The sequence below is a fragment of the Felis catus genome, chromosome X, assembly GCF_018350175.1.
Source record: "Felis catus isolate Fca126 chromosome X, F.catus_Fca126_mat1.0, whole genome shotgun sequence".
Taxonomy (NCBI): Eukaryota; Metazoa; Chordata; class Mammalia; order Carnivora; family Felidae; genus Felis; species Felis catus.
Window position 1 is genome coordinate 68,297,399 of NC_058386.1, and position 24,687 is coordinate 68,322,085.

Consider the following 24,687-nt stretch of genomic DNA (forward strand, 5'->3'; position numbering starts at 1 on the left):
ATCAGTCCATTTATGAAATTGGGGCATTCAAGTCCCCTACTATTGTATTATTATCAATGAGTTCCTTTATTTTTGTTATTAATGGTTTTATATATGTGGTTGCTCCCATATTGGAGGTATAAATACTTAAAATTGTTGGATCTTCTTGGTGGATTCTCCCCTTTATAGTGTCCTTCTTCATCTCTTGTTATAGTCTTTGGTTTAAAATCTAGTTTGTCTGATATAAGTATTGCTAATCCAGCTTTATTTTGACATTCATTTGCAGGATAAATGTTTCTCCAACTCCTCAATTTCAATATGCAGGTGTCTTTTGGTCTAAAATGAGTCTCTTTTAGGCAGCATATATATTTTTTAACTTTTTTAATCCACTTTGCCACTCTATATCTTTTGGTTGGAGCATTAGGTCACTTAATTTCAGAGTAATTATTGATATGTATTTAGTGTCATTTTATTACTTGTTTTGTCATCCTTTTGGAGATTTTCTCTGTTCCTTTCTTGTATTTGTCATTTTTGGTCCTTTCTTTCCTCTCAAAGAGCCACCTTTAATATTTTTTGCAGTGTTGGTTTAGTGGTCACAAACTACTTCATTTTTTGCTAGTCTGGGAAACTATCCGTCCTGTTCTGAATAACACCATTGTTGGATAGAGTATTTTTGGCTGCAGTTTTGTTTTGTTTTTCCTTTTTCAGCATGTTGAATATATCATGCCATTCCCCTCTGGCTTGCAAGTTACTGCGGAGAAATATGCAGCTAGCCTTATGGGTCTTCCCTTGTAATTTAGGGACTGTTTTTTGTCTTGCTGCTTTCAAGATATTTCCTTTATCACTATGTTTTGCAAATTGAATTACAATATGTGTTGGTGTTGGCCTGCTTTTGTTCATTTTTATGGGATTTCCCTGTGCTTCCTGGATATGGATGTCTCTTTCTTTCCATAGATTACGGAATTTTTCATCTATGGTTTCTTCAAATACATTTTCTCCTCCCTTTTTTTTTCTTTTCTTCTGAGAATCCTATCTTAGTGATGCTATAACATTTGGTGGAGTTACTGCGTTGGCTAAATCTATTTCCTTGATCCATAATTCTTTTTTCACTTTTTTGCTCAGCTTCATTGTTTTCCATTATTTTATTTTCTATATCACTTATTTATTCTTCTACTTCTTCCATCCATCTATTGATTACATGCAGTCTGTTTTGAAAATCAATTATTGCATTTTTTTATTTCTGATTGTTTTTACCTCTTTTATCTGTGTGGTAATGGCCTCCGCAAGGCCTTCCATTGTTTTCTCAAGTTTAGCCAGTATCCTTATGATAATGATAATATGAATATTACTTATATCTTTTTTGATTAGATCTCAGATGTGACTTTTTCTTGTTGTTTTGGTCAGGGTGAATTCCTCTGTCTTGCCATTTTGTCTAAGTCTCTCATTCTTCTCTGAGTTAGAAAAGCCTGTTATGCTTCCTGACCCTGTAAGTAATGCCTTTATGAAGAAGAGGTCATATATTATCCTATGCCTAGCACTTCAGAAAATGTCTCTGGTGTGTCGTGGCTGCACTCTGCTGCTCTGTTTTGGCTGCTCTATCCTTCAGGCCAGTTGTCTGCAGAGGCCCTCCCTGCCTTCAGTGGGAAGTTTTTGGATCTTGTCCAAAGTGTGTTGTATTTTAACTACGTGTGTTCTTGTCTGCTTGTTCACAGGAACTAATTTTACTTCCACTATAACTAAAGATTTGCAAAACTCTGTTTGGGAGATACAGTGCAGGGTTTTCTGATGGCCTTGTGGGGAAAGGGCCTGTTTATTATACTTCCACGAGAACTAAAGATTTGCAGAACTCTCTGGTTGGAATATGCTGTTTGTGCAGGGGATTCTTATGGTCTTCTGGGCAAAGGGCCCTTTGTCCTGCAACTCAGGCACCCTTGCCTGAGAAGGACAGTACTGGCAGAGCATGGGGTGGGGGTGGGGGTGGGGGTCAGACTTGGTGTAAAAAGATTAGGGAGCTAGTTTAGGCGCTATTCTGTTCTGTTAACTGCAGGTGGTTCTGTGCTTATGCTAAGGGTAGGGGGAGAGAAATGGCACCAGATATCTCCTATGTTCCCCAAGAATGGTGTCCCTAATTGCTGCTCTCAGAGAAGCACTCTTAGAAGAGTGAATAAACTCCACTCTGTGCATCCCAGGTATTTTTTAGATCACCATTTTCATGCTGTCTCAGGGATATTTGCCTGCCTTCTTCTCAGAAGCAGCACAGTGCCCTCCAGTATCTATCCCAGTAAGCCTGCTGACTATTAAAACTTTAAACTTTAGGAAAATGGTGTGGGAGGGGCCTGTGATAATCTTCTGGGGGAGGGTCTCACAAAGCTGGGATTGATTCAGATTTGACAAAGAGGGGCAGTGGCACCTGAGCACAGAATATACTACTTGGAGCAAGTTAGTGAGACAGAAATCATTGGGCTGATCTGATCTTGGTGGTTGGTTCTGCACCTATGCTGAGGGACAGGGGAGGGAAATGGCACCTACCAGCTCTTTGTTTCCAGGGGAGGTGTGACTCTGAATGCTACCTTTCAAAGATTCACTACATGAAGAGCAATCAATTTCCCCCTGTACACCTTAGGAGTTCCTCAGATCGTGCCTTCCGCCACTAAGTTATCTGCCTGGTTCTTTCCAGGAGCAGGGCAGTGCCCTAATGGCTCTATCCCAGCCAAGTCTGCTGACCCCTAAAACTTCCGCTGGTTTAAGCCCTGCTGGTTGCAAAAACTCATGAAAATCATCTCTTCTTATTTTCTCAGTCTATATTTTTGGGAAATGTTTGCATTGTGCATTCCCCTGTGTGGTCCTCTCTCTCCTTTCTCCACAACCAATGCCCCCATCTCTCTGCAGCATCCAGCATTTATTTCTCCCCTAAACTACATCTACACACCTCCTACCTTCCTTCATGTGGCCCTTTCTCTCCAATTGTGGCATTTGTTCTGTCAGATCTCAGGTCGATTTCTTTGGTATTTAGAATGATTTGATAGTTTTTTATTTGTGTTCCAGTGATGATATGAGCCTAGGGTTTTTCTACCAAGCTGCCATCTCAACTCTTCACCTTCAATCTTTTGATTCGAGTGTGTAGTTCATATACGTTCAAAGTAATTATAGATAGATATGTATATTGCCATTTGATTTCTTGTTTTATCATTTTTTCTGGAAACTTTTTTCTGTTCTTTTCTTGTCTTTTTCACTTTTTGTCTCTCCTTTCCACTCATAGCATCCCCTTTAATATTTACTGCAAGGCTAGTTTAGTAGTCATGAACTACTTTAGTTTTTGTTTGCCTGAGAATCTTTTTTTATATATAACAATACTGTTTTTATTTATTTTCATATTCTATTGCTTTATTTTATTATTTTATTTTATTTCTTTAAATTCAAGTTAATTAACATACAGTGTAGTATTGGTGTCAGGAATAGAACCCAATGATTCATCACTTATATTTAACACCCAGTGCTCATCCCAAATAATGCCCTCATTAATGCCCATCACCCGTTTAGCCCATTACCCCACACAACTTCCCTCCAGCAACCTCAGTTTATTCTCTGTATTTAACAGCCTCTTATGGTTTGCCTCTTTCTCTGTTTTTTTTATCTCATTTTCCCTTGCCTTCCCCTATATTTATCTGTTTTGTTTCTGAAATTCCATATATGCGTGAAATCATATGATATTTGTCTTCTCTGACTGACTTATTTTGCTTAGTATAGTATTCTTCACCTCTCTTTCTATTGTGAATGATAGCCTTCCTGGATATTCGTAGCTGCACGTTTTTCTCATTCAGCACTTTGAATACATCATGCCATTCCCTTTTGTCTTGCCATGTTTCTGTTGAGAAATCTCTAGTTAGCCTTATAGGTCTTCCTTTGTAAGTTAAGGACTTCTGTCTTGATGCTTTTAATATTTTTTTTTATCACTGTATTTTCAAATGTAATCAAAATAGGTCTCAGTGTTGGCATGATGTTGCTGATTTTGATAGGAGTTGTCTGTGCCTCCTGGATCTGGATGTCTATTTCCTTTCCCAGATTAGGGAATTTTTCAGCTATTATTTTCTAAAGTAAATTTTATGCCCCTTTTCTGTCTCTTCATCTGGTACTACTATAACACAAATGTGATTAAATTTGATAGAGCCACTGAGTTTCATAAATCTCTTGTTCTACAATTCCCCTTTCTCTCTTTTGTTCATCTTCATCAATTTCCATTATTTTGTCTTCTTTGTCATTAATTCATTCTTCTGCTTTTCCAGCCTACTGTTTATTACACCAAGCCTTTTTCTTTTTTAATTAATAATTTATTAATTTTGAGACAGAGAGAGAAAGCAGAGAGAGAGGGAGAGAGAGAATCCAGAACAGTCCCATGATGTCAGCACAGAGCACAATACAGGGTTTGATCTCATGAAACACAAGATCCTGACCTGAGCCAAAATCAAGAGTCAGGCTCTTAACTGACTGAGCCAACCAAGGTGCCTAGGCCTTTTTCCAATCGCATTGATTGCATTCTTAATCTCTGATTGATTTTTGTTAACAGTTATCATTATAGAAAGCATCTCATTCATGTCTTTTATAGTTTTCTCAAACCAAGTGAGTATCATTATGATTGATGTTTTAAATGCTTCATCAGTCATGTTACTTCTATCTATTTCACTTAGATCTCTGGCTTTGGTCTTGTTCTTTCATTTGTGATAAATTCTCCCATTTTGCAATTTTTTTTTCTGTCTCTCCCTTCTTGTTTGTGTTGCTAAACCCAGTTGTATCTCCTGATCCTAAATATGATGGCTTTATGTAGAAGAGTTCTTGTAGGGCCTAGGGCCTGGCACATCAGTGTCTCTGCAGCGTGCTGTGTGTGCTTTGCTGTTGTGTTTTGGTTGCTCTATACTTCAGGTAAGTCAACTACAGAGGTTTTAATTACCTGCAGTGGGCAGTATTTGGTGCCTGGCCTGAATGTGACAAGTACTAACTTGGTGTTTTCTGGTCTGCTTGGAAATAAGACCTGACACCACTTCCACTAGAAATGTGGTCCTGGAGAACCCTCTGGTCTGACGATGTTTTGTTGGCATGAGTTTATTCTGGTCTTCTGGGGAGAGGCTGGCTGTACTGGTATTGAGGCAAGTTTGCATGAGAGGGACACTCCCACCAGAGTGCAGGGTTGTGGGTCTTGGTGTAAGCATGTAAGCCAGTATCAGCAGTGCACTGATTCCTAAAGTTGGCTCTGTTCATGCTGAGGGTCAGTGGAGGGAAATGGCAGATGCCAGTTCCTATGTTGCTGGAGAGGCAACATGAAAATCTTTCTCTCAAGCACACGCTCCAAGAAGAGCAAATACTCTCCCCTTCCTGTGTGCCCCAGGCATTTTCCAGATTGCTGTTTCCAAGTTATGTTTCCTAAGTTTTCTTTTCCCTGTCTTCTCTCCAGGACCAGAGCAGTGTCCTCTAGTCTTTATTCCAGCCATGTCTGCAGACCATTAAAACTTCAAACTTTAGAGACAAGGTGTGGGCTCAGGCTTGTGCTGGTCTTGTGGGGAAGGAGCCCATCATGCTGGGACTGAGGCAAGACTTACTGAGAAGAACAATCCTTCCAGAGTACAGGGGTTTGGGACTTGGTGTAAACAAGTTAGGCAGCCAGCATCTAAGCTGCACTGCTTTCAGCAAGTGACTCTGTCTTTATGCTGAGGGGTGGAGGAAGGGAAATAGTGCCAACCAGCTCTTTTTTCCCAGAGAGGAAAATCTGTGAGTGTTGCCTCAGCGGGAAGGGCTCCAAGAAGAGCAAATACTCTCCCCATTTTGTGCCCCAGGAGTTCTTTAGATTGTTCTTTCCATGCCATCTGCTCCTGGGTTGTTTGCCTTCTCTCTAGGAGGAGGACAGTGCCTTCAGAACTGTATTCCAGCAAAGTTCTCTGGCCTTTATAACTCCAGGCTTTATGCCCTGCTGGTGTCAGGAACTCAAGCCCTCTCATTTTTCAAGCCAAAGGCTTTGGGGGAAAGTTCTCTTTATGCACTCCCCTGTGTGTTCCTCTTTCTCTTGCCCTTCTCTGCAACCATGGCTCCCTCCACTCCACAGTACCAGAGATCTTTTTCTCCACTAAATTTTGCATCTGTTTTTCCTACCTTCTTGGATATGTCCTCTTCTCTCCTTTTATTTGTAGTTTGATCCATCAAAATTCAGGTCGGTTTTGAGGATATTTAGGATGACTTGATAGTTCTCTAGTTCTTTTGAAAAAACGAGAGGAGCCTAGTGTTCTTTTAGTCTGATAACATCTTCCCCCTTGGAATCATACATTGAAATTGTTTTCTTTATTTCTCTTTTTGCTGCTTCATTAATGGTGTATAGAAATGGAACATATTTCTATACATTTATGTTGTATATTGTGACTGTTTAGTTCATTTATCAGTTCTAGAAGATTTTTGGTGAAGTCTTTCAGGTTTTCTATATATAGTATGTCATTGACAAGGAGTGTAAGTTTTACTTCTTCCTTACCAATTTTGATGCCTTTTATTCCTTTTAGTTTTCTGATTGCTGTGGCTAGAAATTCCAATAGTATGTTGAATAAAAGTGGTAAGAGGGGACACCCTTGTCTTCTCCTGAGCTTAGGGGGAAATCTCTCAGTTTTGTTTTTGTTTTTGTTTTTGTTTTTGTTTTTCCCATTAAGGATGATGAGGTTTTTCATACATAGACTTTTTTTATGTTGAGGTATGTTCCCTTAAAACCTACTTTGTTGAGGGTTTTTTTTTTTTTACCATGAATGGATGTTGTACTTTGTCCAATGCTTTTTCTCCATCTATGGAAAAGATTACAAGATTCTTTCCTTTCTTTTATTTATGTCATATATTGCATTCATTGATTTGCAAATATTGAACCACCCTTGCATCCCAGCAATAAAACTCACTTGATCATGGTGCATGATTTTTTTAAAGTATTTTTGAATTCAGTTTGTTAGTATTTTGTTAAGAATTTTTGCATCCATATTCATCAGGGATATTGGTCTGTGGTTCTCTTTTATAGTGGTGTATTTATCTGGTTTTGCTTTCAGGGTAATGCTGACCTCATAGAATGAACGAATTTGTAAGTTTTCCTTCCTTTTCTATCTTTTTGAATAGTTCAAGATGAATAGATTTTAAGTCTCCTATAAATAAATAGTAGAATTCACCTGTGAAACCATCTGGTCCTAGACTCTTGTTTGTTGGAAATTTTTAAATTACTGACTCAATTTCTTTTTTTCTTTTCTTCTCTTTTTTCTTTCTTTTCTCCCCTTCCCTTTTCTTTTCTCCCCTTCCCTTCCTTTCCCTTCTCTTCTCTTCTCTTCTCTTCTCTTCTCTTCTCTCTCTCTCTCTTTTTGAGAGAGCACAATCTGGGGGAGGAGCAGAGGGAGGGAGGGAAGGAGGGAGAGAGACAGAGAAAGAGAGAGAGACAGAGAGAGAGAGAATCATAAACAGGCTCCGTTCCCAGCATGGAGCCCGACATGGGGCTTGATCTCACAACTGTGAGAGCCAAAATCAAAAGTCAGATTATTAACTGACTGAGCCACCCAGGCACCTCGATTACTGACTCAATTTATTTGCAGGTTTTCAGTCTGCTCAAGTTTTCTTTCTTTCTGTTTCAGTTTTGATAGTTTCTACATTTCTAGGAATTTATTTCTTTAAGGTTGTCAATTTGTTAGCCTATCGTTTTTCAAAATATTCTTTTAGGATTGTATGTATTTTTGTGGCGGTGTTGGTTATTTCTCTCTCATTTGTAACTTTATTTATTTGACTCTTTTAGCTTATTTTCTTGATAAATTTGACTATGGTCTACCAATTTTACTGATTTTTTTCAAAAAACAGTCTCCTAGTTGCATTGATGTGTTCTATTGTTTTTGTTTGTTTGTTTCTATATCATTTATTTCTGCTCTAATCTTTATTATTTTATTACTTCTGCTAGTTTTAGGTTTTTGTTTGTTTGTTGTTGCTGTTGTTATTATTGTAGCTTCTTTAAGTGAAAGGTAGGTTAGGTGGTTTATTTGAGATTTTTTCTTACTTCTTTAGGTAGACCTGTATTGCTACAAACTTCCCTCTTACAAACTATTTTGCTTTAGGACAGTTGTGTTTTCATTTTTATTTGTTTCCATGTACTTTTAAAATTCATTCCTTTATTTCTTGTTTGACCCATTTGATGTTTAGTAGCATGTTGTCTAACCTTTATGTATTTGTGGGCTTCCCAAATTTTTTCTTGTGGTTGATTTCTAGCATTGTTGTCAGAAAGATGCATGGTATTACTTCAATTTTGCTAAACTTTCTGGGGCTTGTTTTGTGGTCTATTATGTGATCTATTCTGTAGAATGTTATGTGTGTATTGAAAAAAAATGTGTGTTCTGCTGTTGTAGGATGGAATGCTCTTAATATATCTGTTAAATCCATTTGTTCCAATGTGTCAATTAAATCCATTATTTCCTTGTTATTTTTCTCTTTACATGATCTGTCCAATATTTTTTAGTGGAGGTCAAAATCCCCTACTATTATTGTATCACCATTAATTATTTCCTTTTTGCTTGTTATTAACTGTTTTATATATTTGGGGGCTCCTATGTTGGGTGTGTAAAGATTTATAATATTATATCTTCTTGTTAGATTTTCCTCCTTATTATTATAAAGTGTCTTACTTTGTCTGTTGTTATAAACTTTGTTTTAAAGTCTATTTTGTCTGAAATAAGTATGGTTATCCCAGCTTTCTTCTCACATCCATTTGCATCGTAGGTGTTTCTCCATCCCCTCACTTTCAATCTACAGGTATCTTTAAGTCTATAATGACTCTCTTGTAGACAGCATATAGATAGGTTTTGTTTTTTATCTACTCTGTCACTGTATGTCTTTTGATTGAAGAAATTAGTCCATTTACATTCAAAATAATTTTGATAGATTTGTATTTTATGCCATTTTATTACCTGTTTTGTGATTGTTTCTGAAGATTTTCTCTGATCCTTTCTTGTCTTTCTTTTGTTCATATTTTCCTTTTTCTAATTTTCTTAGTGATATATTTGAATTTATTTCTTTTTTTCTTTGCATGTTTATTACTGTTTTTTATACATGGGTATCATTAAGTTTGTAAATATGCTCTTCTGCCTATAGCAGTCTATATTAATTTGATGGTCATTTAAGTTTGATCCCATTCATTTCTTCTTCTTCCTGACATTTTCAATATATGCTTTTCTATTTTATATCATTTTGGGGAATTGTTCGCCTCATTTTTTTACAGAAATATTAATTTTCACTGCTTTTGTGTTTCTTTTCTTAATGCTGTCAATTTTGGTGTCTGGAAAACTCTTTATCTCTTCTATTCTGAATAATATTCTTAAAGTATAGGATATTCTTGCCTGCAGATTTTTCCCACTCAGCACTTCGTATATTCCATGCCATTCCCTTGTGGCTTACAAAGTTTCTGTTGAAAAATATCCTGCTAGCATTATGGGTTTTTCCATGTAAGTTCACGATTTGTTTTGCTGCTTTTAAGATTTTTTCTTTTTCACTATATTTTGCAAGTTTAATTACAATATGTATTGGCGTGAGTATGGCTTTGTTGATTTTGATGGGAGTTATCATTTCTTCCTGGAATTGGATATGTTTCCTTCCCATGGTAAGGAAGTTTTCATTTATTATTTCTCTAAATAAAGTTTCTGCCCTATTTATCTTCTTCTTCTGGTACTCCTATAATACCAAGGTTATTAAATATGATGACACCACTGAACTCCTTAAATCTATTCGCATTGTGTGCAATTCTTTTCACTTTTTTTGTTCACCTTGATTACTTTCCATTGCTTTGTCTGGTAGGTCACTAATTCATTACTTGCTTCTTCAATCTTGTTATTCATTCCACCAAGTGTGTTTCTTATTTCATTTAATGAGGTCTTTATCTCTGTTGTGTTATTCTTTACCTCTGTGTTAAGGGTCTCACTCATATCTTCCACTCTTTTCTTAAAGAATGTATGAGAGAGTTCCTTATGGTCATTGCTTTAAATTCTCTACAAGGCATCTTTCTTTGTTTTGCTTAGATCTCTGGTCATGGCATTCTCCTGTTCTTTCATTTGGAATAAATTTCTCTGTCTCATTTTGTCTGTTCTCTCTGTTTCTCTGTGTTAAGAAAGTCTGCTGTGTCTTACACTCTTGAAAATAGTGACTTTATGAAAAATAGGTCCTGGGGTGCCTTGCAGTTCAAGGTCCCTTTTCACCAGGACCTGGAATTTCAAGAAAGTATCTTATGTGTGTTGCTTATGCCTTGCTATTGTTTCTGAGCCACTTCTCTTTCAGTGCGATCATCTATACTGATTTTCTGCCTATTGTGGGCTGTACTTGCTCTCTTTGGTGTTAGTACCCATGTAGGCCAGCTCTGAAGGGGCATGCCTGCCAGTGAACTTGGGAACTGGGTGGTGGTATTAGCAAAGTTTGCACTGGGCCTCTCATCCTATGCAGGTCCCCCACAGTGCTGATGTAGCTGTGGACTGTGTTGGTGCTGTTGGTGTTGTATGATTGGGCATGGTGTCTGTTGGCTGGAGGTGCATGTCAGCATAGTGGTGTGTTGCAGCAGCTGTGCACCTGGCAATTGATCAGGGTGCATGTGTGGCTTTAACAAAATTTTCCCTGAGCCCAGGGCTGAGGCCAGCAGGCTTGGATTGGGTTACTTCCTCAGGAGACTTCATGGGCATAGCACACTGCCAGAGGGTCAGGCAGCAAGTGTCTATGCAACCAGATTTCTTGCAGGTGGCTATGTTAATGTTGGGTGGCAGGGAAACTATCACCGGCCAGCTCCCTCATTTCTGGAGAAGTTCCTCAATATACTCTGAAATCAGTATGAACAGATCTGTCTCCTGTTTGCCCCTGGCATTGTGCAAACTGCCTTTTATTTTTATTTTTAATTTTTAAACTTTTTATTTAATCACTTAGTCCACTCCTTAATCCCCATCAACAATTTCACCCATATCCTACCCCACCTCCTCTCTGGTAACCATTAGATACTTCTCTATAGTTAAACATATCTTGGTTTGCTTCCCTCTTTTATTTTTCAATTGTTCATGTATTTTGTTTCCTAAATTTCACATGGGAAGAAAATCATATGGCATTTGTCTTTCTCTGACTTACTTATGTCACTTAAAATAATACTCTCTAGCTCCATCCATGTCATTTCAAATGGCAAACTGCCATTTTTTGTTGCTTCTATGTAAAAGCTGCTATCTCTTTAAGGGCCGTGACCAAACTATTGCTCACCTTGCTTGGCACCCAGTGTTGAGTTGCATATCTGAGGTGAAAAGAGGCAATATGATTTGCATAGTGATGTCCCATATAAACCTTCTTTATGAGGGTGAGGTAAGTTTTGGTTTTGTTTCCTAAAATTTTAAGTGCAAATCAGTATTCTGTACAGCCAATCTTGGGAAATACATGCTTTGTATCTTCTCGTGAAGAAAAATGCTTTACATGGTTATAAGCCAGAGGTGAGTGCTTAGTTTGAGATTAGGCAAAATATGGAAAACAGAAGTAAAATAATAATAATGAAGTCATCAAGAAGGCTTGGGCTTTCAAGCCTTTGGAAAGTTTAGCCATGAAAATGAACAACTTCTATTCATTTATTGGCCCTGACTCTAAAAGAAGATTTGATGAAAGAGGCCCCCATTACTTTGTTTTGTTTTGTTTTTAACTTTTGAATTTGGAATAATTTCAGACTTACACAAAAGTTGTATAAGTGCTACAAAGTATTTCTGTATACAGTTGTCCCAGATTCTCCCCCAATTAATATATTACATAACCACATTACAATGATCAAAGCAGTATATTAGCATTGATACAATATTTTAAATTTACAGACTTCATTCACATTTTTCCAAGTGTCCCCCTAATTTCTTGTTTCTGCTTCAGGATCTGATGTTAGGTCTCACGATGGACTCTCTCTATCTTCTTTTAATCCAGAATAGGTTCTCAGAATTTATTTGACTTTCATGATCTTGATGCATTTGCAGAGTCAAATCTATGGAATCCCCTTCATTTTGATTTATCCTGATGTTTCTTAATGATACAATTCAGGTTATGCATGCTTGATAAAGATATCATAGAAATGTTTGTTCCCTTCTTAGTACATCAAATTAAGAGTTCCATGATGTTGGTAAGCCTCATTATTGGTGAAGTTAGCCTTGATCATTGTGTTAAGGTTATGTCTGCCAGGTTTCTGAAATGCAAAATTAGTATTTTGTAATATTAATTACAAAATTAGTAAGTATCTTATAGGGAGAATCTTTGAGGCCATACAAATAATCTATTACTCATAATACATTTACTCTCTAATTTTATCATGCATTTTTAATTATCAACTGAAACAATTACTGATCTGGTTACCAAAAATACTTTAGTCTGTCTTTCTTTCTTTCTTTCTTTCTTTCTTTCTCTTCTTCTTCCTTTGTTTCTTCTTCTTCTTCTTCTTCTTCAATTTGAGAGAGAGAGAGAGTGAGAGAGAGCAAGCATGAGCTGGGGAGAGAGGCAGAGGGAGGGGGCAGAGGAAGAGAGAGAAAATCTTAAGCAGGATCCGTGCTCAGTGCAGAGCTTGACAGAGGGCTCAATCCCACAACAATGTGATCATGACCTCATCCAAAACTAAAAGTCAGACACTCAGCCATCTAAGCCAACCAGACACGCCTCTGAAGATATTTTTTTATTTCCATAATTCTTTCTATACTTATTAGTTTGAAATACATTCTCCCCCACTGATGTGTGCTTTTAGATCATTTATTTGTATCAGTATTGATTAATTTATTCTGTATATTCTAATCCATTACCATCATTATTTTTGCTAAAGTTTTCCTTTTGGTAGTTGGAAGCCCCTTTAAATTGAATCCTGTAGATGAGTTTTCATTTTAGTAATTTTATTTTTAGAAAACAAAAACATATTTCATTTCACAATACTTACATGCTGGAATCTATTTTAATTTGAGCTATTTTCAGGAGCCACAAGTGAGGAGATCTGGTATTCTTAGAGATGAGCTAAGCAGCCAGGGTTCTTCTCTCAGCTTACCCAAGAACCAGCTGTCAATTATTTATTATCGTTTCAATTTAGTAACAAGAAAGTACTGGATTTGTAACAATAGTAATATTTTGAATCTAAAAACCTTTGATTCTTATCTGATGGAAAGAAGTGCTGGTAGTTCATTGACAGATTATTTTTTGATAACTTGATGGGGATAGAAGTTATTTAAAAATAATTAGGAAAGATTTCCTTGAAAATTAATAAAGGAAACAAAGTTGAATTGGAATGCACAAGAAAAGCAACAAGACTTACCAAAAGATTTGCTATTTATCTCTAATTAGAGATAGGGTTCCTGGACTTCTTTGGCATGTGCATATCTGTAAATGTTACAGTTTCTCAAAAAGACAGTATTGATGATGATCTACTGTTCAGCTCATGAAATGGTTGTAATACTACAAATATAATTAGCTATAGCTTCACATGAAGACTCAATAGGAAAGTAAACCTTGTATTCAGAAAAAAATATCATTGATGACTTGCAAAAGTGAGAAAAAAACTGAACAATTCTTGACAGTTGAATATGATTCAGGACTGGCAGGTATAAAGTGAATGAGATTTAAGGTTGACACATATAAAATATTTAATAATGCTTTCATATTTTTCTGCAGGAATATATTTAACTTACAGAATTTAGTTACATGAACTTCAATATTTTTCACTCTCAGTGCATACATTCCTAAGTTATTTTTACACACAAAGTACCTTTTTAGCAAAAGTTCAAAATAAATATACAAAGAAAAATATACATGAAACATCTTTGGTACCTTTTGAAAAAAAAAGCAATATCATATTAGTTGAATTAAGTTTTTATTCCAACTAAGATAGTATAAAGTTCATGAGTTTTCAAGTTTACTTGTAACAAAGACAGTCTTTCCTTAAGTCACAGTATATATATTTTTTCATTACTGGATTCAGAATAACAAATTTTTTAATTATGCTCAAACACAACAAATTTATTTATCATTATTATTAAAATCCTTTCTCACATTTGAGAAATGTGAGACAGGAAACTATCAAAAGACTAGAGGATAAAACAGGCAGCAACCTCTTTGATGTTAGCTACGGCAACTTCTTTTTTCTTTTAATGTTTTTTTTAATGTTTATTTTTGAGAGAGAGACAGAGACAGAACATGAGAGGCAGAGGGGCAGAGAGAGAAGGAGTCACAAAATCTGAAGCAGACTCCAGGCTCTGAGCTGTCAGCACAGCCCGATGTGGGACTCAAACTCATGGGTTGTGAGATCATGACCTGAGCTGAAGTTGGACGCTTAACTGACTGAGCCACCCAGGTGCCCCTAGCAACTTCTTAATAGACATGTCTCTGGAAGTAAGAGAAATAAAAACTAAAATGAACTATTGGGACTTCATATTAAGGGATAAAACTAAATAAAGTTTTAATATAATATTTTAATAATAATAATAATTTTATAATACAATAAATAATTAAAAAACAATAAAACTAAAAGGCAACCAATGGAATGGAAGAAGATAGTTGCAAGTGACATAGTGGATAAAGGGTTAGTATCCAAAATATAACAAGAATTTAACAAATTCAACTCCCAAAAATCAAATAATCCAGTGAAGAAATGGGCAGGGGGCATGAATACACACTTTTCCAAAGAAGACATCCAGATACATGAAAATATGTTCAACATCACTCATCATGAGGGAAATACAAATCAAAACCACAATGAGATACAACCTCACACCTGTCAGAATGGTTGAAATTAACAACTCAGGAAACAATAGATTTTGGTGAAGATGTGGAAAAAGGGGAATGTTTTGCATTGTTGGTGGGAATGCAAACTGGTGTATTCACTTTGGAAAACAGTATGGAGGTTCCTCAAAAAGTTAAAAAAAGAACTACCTTATGAAACAGCAGTTTCACTACTAGGTATTTATCCAAAGGACACAAAAATGCTGATTCAACGGGGGACACGCACCCCAATGTTTATAGCAGCACTATCAACTATAGCCAAATTTTTCAAAGAGCCCAAATGTGCATTCACTAATGAGTGGATAAAGAAGAGGTGGTATATATATATATATATATATATGTACAATACTACTTGACTATCAAAAAGAATAATATCTTGCCATTTGCAAAAACATGGATGGAACTAGAGTCTATTCTGCTAAGCGAAATAAGTCAGTCAAAGAAAGATAAATATCATGATTCCATTCATATGTGAAATTTAAGAAACAATACACATGAATATTGAAGAAGGGAAGGAAAAATAAGATAAAAACAGAGTGGGAGGCAAACCTTAAGAGTCTCTTAAATACAGAAAACAAACAGGGTTGCTGGAGGGAGGTGTGGCAGGGGATGGGCTAAATGGGTGATGGGCATTACGGAGGGCACTTATGGGAGGAGCACTGGATGTCATATGTAAATGATGAATCACAGGATTCTAGTCCTGAAACAAACACTATGTCATATGTTAACTTGAATTTAAATAAAATTTAAAAATAAAATAATAAAATAAAGTAAAATAAATTCTTTATACAAAAGCAAATATTTCTTCATTGAAAGGTAGAGCACACACACATAAACACACACAGTATTTGTAAATTTTTCTGTTTTATTCATGTCAATCACAATATGAACATCAATCATTTAAATAAAAGGGTACTGCACAATGTTCTTATATTGCAATGAATATATTCTATAAAGCAGCTGTCCATTAGTGTCTCATGTCAGTTAATTTCATGAAAACTAAGATGTTTAATTAAGTATTAGTTTTTAACACAATGCTTTTTTTCTAAAGTATATGATGACTGCATCATTAATAAATCTTATACAGGATATAGAATTAATTTTTCTATTATGACAGATGTGTCATTTATATGCAATCAAATCCTGATTTACATTTTGTGGGAAATTTGAAATCATACTAATGCTTGAGAGTAAGTTCTCACAAAACGCGCTTACTTGGTATAATTTTGAATTATTTAGAGGGCTATGTAACTCTCCCAAATTTGAAATGGAACTTAAGGCTCTCAAATATCAACACTCTCAAGAAGTATATCTTACCATAACCAACCCTGTTTCCACTAACTGACTTCATCTTCACATGCCAAAGAGGAGACTTATAGGAACAGAAATTGTACATTTGTTAGGGCTCAATCCAATGGAAGCTTGTATATTAATTTATTATCAACATATAGTGATAATGAATAGGTCCATGACAACTTGCCTAGATAGGAGCATTTTCATTTCTGACGATTCCCAGCAGAATAAACTAGAGATCAGCAGTACATGATAGCTTCAATCTTTATGAAGATTGTAAACAGCATATATATATATATATAGCCGACCTCTTAAATCCTCCATATTTTTGTTCATCATAGCACCTTTCCTAGCCTTCACACTAGCCCTAACCATGTGAATCTCCCTATCCATACCATACCCACTTACTAACATAAACCTAGGAGTACTATTTATATTGGCCATATCAAGCCTTGCCGTCTACACCATCCTATGATCAGGATGAGCCTCAAATTCCAAATATGCCCTAACTGGGGCCTTGCGAGCCATAGCCCAAACAATCTCATATGAAGTCACACTAACTATTATCCTCCTATCAGTACTACTAATAAATGGATCCTTTACACTAATCACTACCCAATAATATATCACCTCTAGCTATAATATGATTTATCTCAACATTAGAAGAAAAGAACTGAGCCCCATTCGACCTAACAGAAGGGGAATCAGAACTCATCTCCGGGTTCAATGTAGAATATGCAGCAGGTCCTTTTGCCCTATTCTTCTTAGCAGAATATGCTAACATCATCATAATAAACATCCTAATAACAATTCTATTCTTCGGAGCATTCCCTACATACCAGAACTATACACCGTCAACTTTACAGTAAAAACCCTATCCCTGACAGTCACTTTCCTATGAATCTGAGCATCTTATCCACGATTCCAATACGACCAACTTATACCCCTCCTATGAAAAAACTTCCTACCCCTTACTCTAGCCCTATGTATAAGACATGTATCCCTGCCCATTATCACAGCAAGCATTCTACCTCAAACATAAGAAATATGTCTGACAAAAGAGTTGCTTTGATAGAGATTCAAGCCCTCTTATTTCTAGAATTATAGGAGTCGAACCTAATCCTAAGAATCCAAAAATTTTCGTGCTACCATTATTACACCACATTCTACAGTAAGGTAGCTAAATAAGCTATCAGGCCCATACCCCGAAAATGTTGGTTTATACCCTTCCTGTACTAATCTAACCCCCTATCTTTATATTAACTGTCATCTCAGGGACCATGATTGTAGTAACAACCTCTCACTGACTTATAGTCTGAATTGACTTCGCAATAAATCTAGCTATTATTCCCATCCTTATAAAAAAAATTTAACCCACGAGCCATAGAAGCACCCACAAAATATTTCTTAATACAAGCAACTGCCTCCATGCTCCTAATAATAGGAATTATTATTAATCTGCTATACTCAGGACAGTGAACTGTATCAAAAAATCTAAACCCCATAGCATCAGTCATAATAACCATTGCCTTAGCAATAAAACTGAGCTTGGCTCTATGCCACTTCTGAGTGCCTGAAGTCACACAAGGAATCTCTATATCCTTGGGCCTAATCCTATTAATGTGACAAAAAATTGCACCACTATCAATCCTCTACCAAATCTCACCTGCCATTAACCCCAACCTACTACTAACAATAGCTATCATATAAGTCGTAGTCGGTGGATGAGGAGGACTTAACCAAACACAACTATGAAAAATCATAGCATACTCCTCAATCGCCCATATGGGATGAATAACACCTATCATACTATACAACCCTACAATAATAATCCTAAACTTAATTACTTACATCATCATAACATGGACCACCTTTATGTTATTTCTATAGAGCTCCACCACAACAACATCATCCCTATCACAAACATGAGACAAGATACCCCTAATCACCTCATTTATTTTAGTGCTGATAATATCTTTAGGTGACCTCACACCACTCTCTGGCTTTATCACAAAATGAATAATTATCCAAGAACTAACAAAAAAACAAATAATCATAATACCTACATTATTAGCCATGACAGCACTACTTACCCTATATTTTACATACGACTAACATATGCCACAGCATTAACTATATTTCCTTCAACAAAGAGTATAAAAATAAAATGACGATTCGAAAGTACAAAAATAAAAATAACCCTCTTGTCCCCTCTCATTGTAATATCAACTATACTGCTACCACTTGCACCAATACTATCTATTTTGGATTAGAAATTTAGGTTAGAACTAGACCAAGAGCCTTCAAAGCTTTGAGCAAGTCACACAGACTTAACTTCTGTACACCCAACCCTAAGGACTGTAAAAATCTATCTTACATCAATTGATTGCAAATCAAACACTTTAATTAAGCTAAGCCCTCACTAGATTGATGGGCTCCAACCCCACGACCTCATTAAAATCATTAACCACTCATTTATTGACCTACCTGCCACGTCCAAGCATGATGAAACTTTGGCTCCCTATTAGAGTCTGCCTAATCCTACAAATTCTTACAGGCCTCTTTCTAGCTATACACTACACATCAGACACAACAACCACCTTCTCATCAGTTATACATCTGTCGTGACGTTAACTATGGCTGAATCATCCTATACAGGCACGCTAATGGAGCCTCTATATTCTTTATCTGCCTATTTATACATGTAGGCCGAGGGATGTACTACAGCTCCTATACCTTCTCAGAAACATGAAATATCGGAATCGTGTTACTATTTGCAGTCATAGCTACAGCTTTCATAGGATACGTCCTACCGTAAGTCCAAATATCCTTTTGAGGAGCTACTGTAATTACTAACCTCCTATCAGCAATCCCATATATTGGAACCAACTTAGTAGAAATGATCTAAGGGGACTTCTCAGTAGACAAAGCCACCTTGACACAGTTCTTTGCCTTCCATTTCATCCTTCCATTTATTATCTCAGACCTAGCAGCAGTCCACCTTCTATTCCTTCAGGAAACAGGATCCAACAACCCCTCAGGAATAACATCCGACTCAGATAATATCCCATTCCATCCCTAGTACACAATCAAAGACATCCTGGCCTCCTAGTATTCTAGTGCTCATATTACATGTCCTATTCTCACAGATCTACTAGGAGACTCAGACAACTATACTTCCGCTAACCCTCTAAACACCCCACCTCATATTAAACCCGAATGAGATTTCCTATTTGCATGTGCAATCCTTCAATCCATCCCTAATAAACTAGGAAGAGTCTTGCCCTAGTCCTCTCTATCCTAGTTCTAGCAATCATCCTTATTCTCCACACTTCTAAACAATGAGGGATAATATTCCGACCACTAAGCCAATGCCTATTTTGATTTCTAGTAGCAGACCTACTAACCCTAACATGAATCAGCGGCCAACATGTAGAACACCCTTTATCACTATTGGCTAACTAGCTTCTGTCTTATACTTCACGACCCTTCTAATCTTAATACCCATCTCAGGCATTATTGAAAATCGCCTCCTTAAATGAAGAGTCTTTGTAGTATATAAAATACTTTGGTCTTGTAAACCAAAAAAGGAGAACATATGCCCTTCCTAAGACTTCAAGGAAGAAGCAACAGCCCCACCATCAGCACCCAAAGCTGAAATTCTTTTTTAAACTATTCCTTGCCAATACTGCAACTTTCATAATTAATATATTGCATATACCCATATTGTGCTTGCCCAGTACGTCCTTATTTCCCATAAAAAAGACTGAAAAATCCCTATTACCACAACACAGAACATATCATGTAAGATTAGTATATTGATTATTAACCCCATGAACATTAAACACGTACAACAACCCATTAATATCATGCAAAACACATTGCATACACTGCACATTAACTGCCAACTCACGAACATAAAGTGAGTACAATAATACATTAATATTATACAAAACATACTATGTACATCATGCATTTTGTTTCATCATTGTGAAGGGAGAAAAAGTATTAATGAGGTAGAAAAAATTAAAATTAAAAAAACATTAAAATCAGGAAGTTAAACACACACAAACACACACACACACACAAATCAAATAGATGATACTAGATCCTAGGTGTGTTTTGATTTGTGTGTTGAAAGTGGTTTGATAGATTAGAGAAAAAAGGGGGAAAAAAGGAAACATTTGAAAATGTGAAAAAAACCAAGTACACTCAAGTAGACTAAAATCAAATAATGGAAGTAAAATAGAATTTGAAAAAATTTACAGAAAAGTAAATAATATAGTAGAAAAAATTAAGGGAAAATATTTTAATAAAAATGTATTTTTCTCTTTCTGTATTCTGTATTCTGTTTTTTTATCTTTTACAATTCTTTTCTTTTTCTTGAATACACAAAGAAAAAAATTCATTTTTATTTTCAATTTAAATATCTTTCTTCTATTTTAATTACCATATTTTTTACTTTTGTGTATTTTTTTCAAATTCTTCTTTACTTCCATCATTTTATTTTAGTCTCCTTCAGTGTACTCACCTTTTCAAATTTTCAAACGATTTCCTTTGTTTTCTTTCTTTTTCTTTTTTTTCATTTTCCATTTCTTTTCTTTTTCTTGAATGCAGAAAGAGAAAAACTTCAATTTCCTTTCAATTTATATTAAAAATATTCTTATTTAATTTTCATTACTATATTTTATGCTTTTATGTAAATTTTTTCAAATTCAATTCTACTTCCATCATTTTATTTTAGTCTACTACAGTGTATTCATTGTTTCAAATTTTCAAACAATTTCTTTTTTCTTTTTTATTTCTTTTATTTTTTCTTAAATTCAGAAAATGAAAAAAGTTTATATTTATTTTTAATTTTTATTAAAAATATTTTCTTTAATTTTTTATACTTTATTCTTTACTTTTGTGTATTTTTTTTCAAATTCTATTTTACCCTCATCATCTCATTTTAGTCTACTTCAGTGTATTCATTTTTTCAAATTCTCAAATGATTTCCTTTTTTTATCTACCCCCCTTTTTTTTCTCTAATCTGTCAAACCACTCTCAACTCCCAGACCAAAACACACTTAGGATTTAGCATCATCTATTCAATTTGTGTGTTTGTGTGTTTTTAATTTTTAATTTAATATTTTTTAATTTTAATTTTTTTAAATTTCAATTTTTCTACCTCATTAATTACTTTTTCCCTTGAAAATGACAAAATGAAGGAATTCACCCCAAAAGAAGGAGCACAAAGAAACGAATGCCAGGGATTTAACTAACACAGATACAAGCAAGATGTCTGAACAAGAATTTAGAATCACGATAATAAGAATACTAGCTGGGTTCGAAAATAGATTAGAATCCCTTTATGCAGAGATAAAAGAAGTAAAAAATAGCCAGAATGAAATTAAAAAATGCTATAACTGAACTGCAATCACAGATGGATGCAGCAGCAGCAAGGATGGATAAGGCAGAACAGAGAATCAGTGATATAAAGGACAAACTTATAGAGAATAATGAAGCTGAAAAAAAAGAGGGAGATTAGGGCAAAGGAGCACGATTTAAGAATTAGAGAAATCAGTGACTCATTAAAAAGGAACAACATCAAAATCATAGGGGTCCCAGAAAAGGAAGAGAGAGAAAAAGGGGTAGAAGGGTTATGTGAGCAAATCATAGCAGAAAACTTTCCCAACCTGGGGACACACAGACATCAAAATTCAAGAAGCACAGTGGACCCCCATTAGATTCAACAAAAAACTACCATCAACAAAACATATCATAGTCAAATTCACAAAATACTCATGCAAGGAGAGAATCATAAAAACAACAAGGGAAAAAAGTCCCTAACATACAAGGGAAGACAGACCAAGTTTGCAGCAGATCTATCCATAGAAACTTGGCAGGCCAGAAAGGAGTGTCAGGATATATTCAGTGTGCTGAATCAGAAAAATATGCAGCCAAGAATTCTTTATCTAGCAAAGCTGTCATTCCAAATAGAAGGAGAGAGAAAACGTTTCCCAAACAAAAATTAAAGGAGTTTGTGACCACTAAACCAGCCCTGCAAGAAATTATATACCAAAAGCAACAAAAGATAAGAAAGGACCAGAGAACACCACCAGAAACTCCAACTCTACAAGCATCACAATGGCAATAAATTCATATCTTTCAGTATTCACTCTAAATGTCAATGGCCTCAATGTTGCAAGCAAAAGACATAGGGTAACAGAATGAACAAGAAAACAAAATCCATCCATATGCTGCTTACAAGAGACACACTTAAGACTTAAAGACACCTTCAGATTGAAAATAAGGGGATGGAAAAATATCTATCATGCAATTGGTCAACAAAAGAAAGCAAGAGTAGCCATAGTTATATCAGACAATCTAGATTTTATAATAAAGACTGTATCAAGAGATGAAGGTCATCATATAAACATCAAGGGGTCTATCCACCAAGAAGACTTAACAATTGTAAACATTTATGTGCCACATGTAGAAGCACACAAATATATAAATCAATGAATCACAAACATGAAGAAACTCATGGAAAATAATACCATAATACTAAGATACTTCATCAACCCACTCACAGCAATGGACAGATCATCTCATCAAAAAATCAACAAGGAAACAATGGCTTTGAATGACATACTGGACCAGTTGGACATAACAGATATATTCAAAACATTTCATCCTAAAGCAGCATAATATACATTCTTCTCCAGTACACATAGAACGTTCCCCAGAATACATCATATAGTGGGACACAAATCAGCCCTCATCAAGTACAAAAAGATCGAGATCATACCATGCATATTTTCAGACCACAACGCTATGAAACCTGAAATTAACCAAAAGAAAAAATTTGGAAAGGTAACAAATACTTGGAGACTGAAGAACATCCTACTAAAGAATGAATGGGCAAACCAAGAAGTTAAAGAGGAAATTAACAAGTATATGGAAGTCAATGAAAATGATAACACCACAACCCAAAACCTCTGGGATGCAGCAAAGCCGGTCATAAGAGGAAAGCGTAGAGCAATCCAGGCCTTCCTAAAGAAGGAAGAAAGATCTCAGATACACAACCTAACCTTATGCCTTAAGGAGCTGGAAAAAGAACAGCAAATAAAACCCCAAACCCGCAGAGGATTAGGAAATAATAAAGATTAGAGCAGAAATTAATGCTATTGAAACCAAAAAAAAACCCCAAAAAACAAAAAACAAACAAACAAACAAAAACAGTAGAACAGATCAATGAAACCAGAAGCTTGTTCTTTGAAAGAATTGACAGAATTGATAAACCACTAGCCAGTTTGATCAAGAAGAAAAAGGAAAAGACCCAAATAAATAAAATCAAGAATTAAAGAGGAGAGATCACAACCAACACAAAAGAAATAAAAACAATAATAAGAGAATATTATGAGCAATTATATGCCAATAAAATAGGCAATCTGGAAGAAATGGACAAATTCCTAGAAACATATACAGTACCAACACTGAAACAGGAAGAAATAGAAAATTTGAAGACTCATAACCAGTAAGGAAATCAGATTGGTAATCAAAAATCTCCCAAAAAACGAGAGTCCAGGGTCAGATGGCTTTCCAAGGGAATTCTACCAAACATTTAAAAAAGGGTTAACAGATGGGTATTGAGGAGGGCACCTGTTGGAATGAGCACTGGGTGTTGTATGGAAACCAATTTGACAATAAATTTCATATTAGAAAAGAGGGTGAGCAGCTATTTTCTTGAAGCTGTTCAAAAAACAGAAATGAACGGAAAACGTCCAACCTCTTTCTATGAGGCCAGCATTACCTTGATTCCAAAACCAGACAGAGACCCCACTAAAAAGGAGAACTATAGACAAATTTCCAATGAACATGGATGCAAAAATCTTGAACAAGATATTAGCCTACCGGATACAACAACATATTAAAAAAGTTATTCACCACAACCAGGCAGGATTTATACCTGGGATGAAGGGCTGGTTCAATATCCACAAAACAATTAATGTGATTCATCACATCAATAAAAGAAAGGACAAGAACCATATGATCCTCTCAATAGATTCAGAGAAAGCATTTGACAAAATACAGCATACTTTCTTGATACAAACCCTCAAGAAAGTATGGATAGAAGGAGCATCCCTCGAGATCTTAAAAGTCATATATTAATGACCCAATGCTAATATCTTCAATGGGGAAAAACTGAGAGCTTTACCTCTAAGGTCGGGAACAAGACAGGGATGTCCACTCTTGCCATTGTTATTCAACATAGTATTGGAAGTCTTAGCCTCTGCAATCAGACAACACAAAGAAATAAAAGGCATCCAAATCGACCAGAAGGAGTTCAAACTTTCACTCTTTGCAGATGGCATTGTACTCTATACGGAAAACCCAAAATATTCCACCAAAAACTGCTAGAATTGATTCATGAATTCAGCAAGTTTGAGGGATATAAAATCAATGCACAAAAATCGGTTGCATTCCTATACACCAACAATGAAGTGACAGAAAGAGAAATCAAGGAATCGATCCTATTTACAGTTGTGTAAAAAAACATAAAATACCTAGGAATAAATCTAACCAAAGGGATGAAAAATCAATACACTGGAAAGTGTAGAAAGCTTTTGAAAGTAATTGAAGAAGACA